This window comes from Mastomys coucha, unplaced genomic scaffold (genome assembly GCF_008632895.1).
Source record: "Mastomys coucha isolate ucsf_1 unplaced genomic scaffold, UCSF_Mcou_1 pScaffold18, whole genome shotgun sequence".
NCBI lineage: Eukaryota > Metazoa > Chordata > Mammalia > Rodentia > Muridae > Mastomys > Mastomys coucha.
Genome location: NW_022196900.1, coordinates 92,944,719 through 92,950,718, shown reverse-complemented (window position 1 = coordinate 92,950,718; position 6,000 = coordinate 92,944,719). Strand labels below are relative to the sequence as shown.

The 6,000-nt window shown below is 40.5% G+C and overlaps 1 protein-coding gene across 10 annotated transcripts in view; it reads right to left on the bottom strand.

Annotated features, from left to right (window-relative positions):
- The window catches only part of Luzp1 (leucine zipper protein 1), a 97,122-nt gene that overhangs the window by 29,428 nt on the left and 61,694 nt on the right, over positions 1-6,000 (bottom strand). For 9 of the 10 annotated variants that reach the window (XR_004121137.1, XR_004121138.1, XM_031379102.1 and 6 more), the window contains one exon: positions 1,983-2,085. The exons of the other annotated variant lie outside the window; for it this stretch is intronic. The gene's annotated coding sequence lies outside the window, so the exon portion shown is untranslated. The remainder of the gene's footprint in view (positions 1-1,982; positions 2,086-6,000) is intronic. 10 annotated transcript variants of the gene reach the window in all.

The window sequence follows — 6,000 nt, the reverse complement described above, 5'->3', positions numbered from 1 at the left end:
AGCCCTGGCTGTCCTGGAACTCACTCTGTAGACCAGGCTGGACTCGAACTCAGAAATCCACCTGCCTCGACCTCCCAAGTGCTGGGATTAAAGGCGTGCACCACCACTGCCCAGCTAAGGGTAGCCTAGATTTCTTAGACCCACTGCCTCTACTTCTCAAGTGCTAAGACTATAGGTATATATCATAGCACCGGGCTTATGTAGTACTGGGGTCCTGAACCTGGGCATGCTAAACAAGCATTTCACCAACTGAGCTACATCCTCAGCCCCTCAAACCTACTTCTAAGTGACCCTAGCTAGCACTTTAGAAACTAGCTCTTCTTCCTGCCCTTGCAGATCAGGAAGATCTGAAATAGAACATAATAAATCCTGCCCTGCCCCTTCTCCCAACATAGTTGCCATGATTCATTTCCTGTTCCCAACAGTCATTTAAAGCAGGGATCAGCAAATTTCTTTGCAGTTTGATATATAACTATATAACCATACAGACTTAGGTTGGTCCTAGGAACTAAACCTGGGCATGCTAAACATGCATTCTACCAACTGAGCGACAGGCTCCTTGCCTGACTTTATAAACAGTTTAGTTGAAACATGGCTCGTTTATTCACTTATATGTCTGGCATTCTGCTTCACACTACAGTTGTTGGGCAGACACTTTGCAAAGTGGAAAGAGTTCAGTGTACAAGTTGTCTAGTAACTCAGCATCCAATTCTTGTCTAAGCACTCTAATGACAAGGACAGACACTTTCCCACCAGGAAACTCATTCCATCTTTTGACAGCGCTACAGGAATTCACTATTTGTCAGCCTCGAATGTTAACCACATTATATGAAAACTTAGTACTGTCTGACTTACACCAGACTCTAAGACCCGCAGGCTAAAGAACATGTTTATATGTCATCTACTATCTCATGACAAGTTCCTCCTTGTCCTTACAATGTCCTTTCCCTTTCATGAGTGGATTGACTTGAGAAGTGTTACTGAGATTTCTCTCTGTACCCAGGCATTTCCATGACCACCGAGCTTTTTCCAAACTTCCCCCCAAGTCCTTTCTCCATCCACAGTACACCAGAAGCGATGAGGGCCACAAGATCCCTTAGCTGCTTCCTGCTCATGTTCTCGCCCTCTCAGTCCTAGTTCATGGGCATTCTCCATAGCCTTCATGTGCCAATCAAGGACTGGCTCACAAAACCCAGAAAGAGCAAAGGAATGGTTGTTAGTCCAAGTTTCTTTAATCTGTTTATTCTGGTGTGCTGCTTAAAAGTGAGTGAGCCACTATCTCAACCCAGAAAGCAACTTTCTCAAAAGGCAAATGTGGTGTGGTGAAAAGGACCTAGTTTAAAACCTTAATTCTGCCGTTTGCTGCCTGTGTAAACTTGAGTTAGTTAACCTCTCACCTCACTTTCTGGCAATGATAAAAGCACTAACCTCACAAAGTTGGAATAGTCACTAAGAAAAAAAATGTGGGCTGGAGAGATGGCTCAGTGGGTAAGAGCACTGACTGCTCTTCTAAAGGTCTTAAGTTCAAATCCCAGCAACCACATGGTGGCTCTCAACCATCTGTAACGAAATCTGACGCCCTCTTCTGGGGTGTGTGAAGACAGCTATAGTGTACTTATATGTAATAAATAAATTAAAAATTAAAAATAAATAAAAAATAAAAAAAAGGAAAGAAAGAAAGAAAGGAAGAAAGAAAGAAAACATACGACAAACAGACCTGACACACAGTAAATACTTGTAACTTTAAGGACAGGTTAACCCTGCTCCTTAGAGTTTTTTGCTTCATGAATGGACTATAACCCTATCAGGTTGGTGAACCCACAAGAGAAAACATGTAAAGCACTCAGCTTAGCTTCATACATGGTTCACACAACAAAGAATCAACCAACACTAACTTTCTGCTCTAGGGTAGAAGACTGTCAAGACTTCAGAAAACACCCATCTCTATTGGTCTGCCAGACATCACTATGCAGTATACTTACCATTTAGGTAATGGGAGCTTTCTGTGGGGATTTATGGTTGCCCTCCCCACTGTCTGCTGTCTTGTAAACAGTCACTGTCTTTCACTGGTAGCTGCTTGTTGACCTAGACAGAATATAAAAAAAGAAATAAGTACATCATGAATCATGCCAAGACTCAGGTGACCCAAGGACTTTCACATGTAGTTCGGCATCAGAAAAGGACAAGAGCAGCTGTCTCCACCCTGACTGTAAAGGAAAGCTACCTATGTCTCTGAATGGGAACGAGGCTGCAAGCTACCTCTGCTCCTATCAGATTATATGATTCCAGCCCACGTTGTCTTTATTTAAGTTAAAAATCTATTACTTCCCAATATTCTGAAGATTTATGACATCTTGCATCTGGGAAGCTCCTCAGAAATCAGCTAAATGCCTAAGTGAGACAGGAAACTGGAAAACGTGAGTCATGAAATAACATAGGATTAAGCTGATTATACTAATAATAAGATGTTTGGGAAGACAAGTAGAAAACCTATTACATCCTGGGTAGTATATTTTATATAAAACATCAATGTGATAATGTTGCTTATAGATAATATAAATCTTAAGAAGTCAAGTGAGTTTGTCCAAAATCCTATAGCTTACTCAGTAAACACAGTCAAGACTTAAACTCAAGTTTATCTGAAAAAAGCCATTTCACAACACTAACTCATTTTATTGCCTTTTTGACTCAGTCCTCAAAGGGGGCCTTAACCACCCAATACCAATTAGAGCTAAAAGTAGAGTTTATATAATCCTCTCTCTAATTTTATTTGAAAGAAATTGCTTCCTAAAAGAAAAGTGAAAAACTAATCAATCTGAAACTTACTGCTAAAATTAGAGAAAAGTTATGGGGGTAGAGGACTTGGGTCAAATCTTCCTGTCTATCCTGCCTTAAAGAATGAAGATGGTGTATAGGTGAGTGCTAAGCTAACGCTTTTGGACAGTCTCACACTCAAACATCTCCTTCCTTGAACCATGACTTACTATCCCTGCCAACCACCTTCTAGCCTCCTTCCAAGACTGTTGGTCCCTTTAGTCTGAACTCCACAACCCTAAAATTTATGCATGCCACAGAACCAACTGTCTCTATTCTCTTAGAGAGCTAGGACAGAATTAGAGGAGATAATAGTTTTGTTGTTTGTTTCTTTAATGGCTTAAAAGACTAACAGAAAAGAAGTACCTGAAGCTATAAGCCAGTAACCTGAAGCATGGACTAGGGGGTGTAGCTCGATCGGTAGCATGCATTAAGCCTAGGGCGCGACCCTCAGCATAATTTGGTCCCACAAAGGCCAAAAGAGGACATCAGAGCCCTGAGTTACAGATGTTCTGGGTCACTGCATAGGTGTGCGGACGGAACGGAAGTCCTCCTTTGTTCCTCACCCTTCACCTATCTCTCCAGCCCAAAGAATTTCTTTTTAAAAAGATTCATACCCAGATCTGAAAAGATGGCTCAGCAGTTAAGAGCACTGATTGTTCTTCCAGAGGTCCCGTGTTCAATCCCCAGCAGCCACATGGTGGCTCATATCATCTATAATGGATTCCAATACCCTCTTCTGCTGTGTCTGAAGATAGCTATAGTGTACTCATATGCATCAAATAAATAAATAAATAATAAATAAATAAATAAATAAATATTTTAGAAAGAAAAATAAAATAAAAAGGATCTATACTCTTTCCTTCTACCACGTGTATCCCAGGAGTTCAACTCAGGTTGTCAGGCTTGATGGAACAAGTCTTTACATACTGAGTCCCTCACTAGCCCAAGATGACTGACAGTAAGGAATACGAAACTCCAGGCTACAGCTCCTTCTGAGAGCTTGTTTGTTGGCCCTGCCAGTGTTATATACCAGTGGTATACATAGTAAGTGCAAGGCTGTCTTCAAAGCAGAGATGAAAGAACGAGTCCTTACACAGTATGGACTCATCAACTGCCTCATTTTCCTGAGGAGCAAGAAAGTTCCAGAGAGGAAAGACTTGTCCAAGGTTACAAAGCATAATAACATGAACATTGTTTTCTCCTTTTTGTTTCCATAATTCTTCTGTAGTGAATAAAAATACTATTAGAGAATTCTGCTTCCACGTGACCCTCTTAAAGATTACAGCTATAAACAAGATAAAAACAAAAACAACCATCTTAAATGAACAGAAAATGGCAGACTTAGAAAAATTCAAAAAGGGACTGGGGTGGGTTCTGGCTAATAGCATCTAGCTGTAGTCTTAATAAAAAAAGCAAATATTAGGCTTCTGGAGGAACCAGAAGAGACTGGACCAGACAAAGATAATGTGAAATAGGAAAATCAAGAGCCAGGAAGAAGAGAGACCCAGCTGTGGGTGCAAACTTGGTTTTAAACTGGCCAACAACCCTGAACTACGCAATGCAGAAGGCAGAATCCAAAAACCTTATTAAAGATAAAAAAGGAGGAAATAATACTGGCCACCGCTACGGAGGCCAAACTTGTAATGTGAATCTGATGAATTGTGTACTAAAATAAGAACACCAACTAAAAGCTGGACGTGGTGGCGTACACCTTTTGCCCCAGCACTCAGGATGCAGAAGCAATGGGATCTCTGTGACTTCAATGCCAGCCTAATATACAAAGTGAGTTCCAGGACAGCCAGGGCTACCCAGAGACACCTTATCTCAAAACCACACCACTCCCCCCCCCCAAAAAAAAACAACCTGAAAGTACTCCTGCATCCAAATGTATAAGATATAACCCTAAATTATGTAAAGAGTTAGAAAAATGAATAAAAACCAATAAGCAGAAGGCAACACTAAGATGGACTCTGTACACAAGAATTCTAATCTAGCGATACAACTGCTCTGGAAAGGGATCACATCCAAAGACTTTCTAAGTCTGTATGATCCAGCTGGAATGACATACCTTTAATCCCTTTGGCTGAAATGCAGATATGCCCTTAGTTCACACCTTTAATCCTAAACCATGTAGGTAAGGTTAGTTCATAGAAGGAAGCAGCCATGCTTGAAAATGATGTCTTATTGAGGGATAGACAAACTAATGAATCAGAGAAAGATTTTACAGAATGAGACAGGCAGTTGAGAGGCAGTGCAGTGAGGTTGAGTTCATGGGAGTTCAGTTTGTGGAGTTCAGAGGCAGATTTTACCAGGATAGTTTTACAGAGACAGGTAGTAGGGAGAATAAGCTAGACATAGCCAGAGACAGAATGAGCCAGAGAATGAGTCTGAAGCAGAATATGTTCTAATGAACATATTGCCAAAGTTAGTTTGAGACCACACAGAACAATTCAGTCAGAAGCAAAGAGAAGCCAGTTTGAATCAGTCAGCTTGGAGAGAAGTTTGAGCCAGAACAGCTGAGTTGAACCAGCCAACCAAAGATCAGAAAGATCTGGAAAGGGTGAGTTTATTCAGCAATATGCCTCCAAAATGACAATTACAGCTGGTGATTAAATTACTTTTAAGCTGGACAGTAGTGGCGCACGTCTTTAATCTCAGCACTTGGGAGGCAGAGGCAGGCGGATTTCTGAGTTCAAGGCCAGCTTGGTCTACAGAGTAAGTTCCAGGACAGCCAGGGCTACACAGAGAAACCCTGTCTCAAAACAAACAAACAAACAAACAAACAAGTTACTTTTACGAGGCTGGAGAGATGCTCAGCAGTTAAGAGCACTGACTGCTCTTCCAAAGGCCCTGAGTTCAAATCCCAACAACCACCCATCATCCATAATGAGATCTGACTCCCTCTTCTGAAGTGTCTGAAGACAGCTACAGTGTACTTACATATAATAGATCTTAAAAAAAAAAAAAAATGCATTTTTTTTTAAAAAGTAACTTTTACAGGACTCAAATTGACCAAAGATAGAAAATACAAGAATTACACCTAAAAGAAATGCTCAAAGCTAAAGGAAAAATGGTAAATCTTGGATGAGAAATTGGAAGTTTTTTAAAAAGTAAGGAGTTTAGAACAGAAATATAATTGTATTTTGCTATGTTTTAATTCACTAGACAGACTTAAAAACAGAA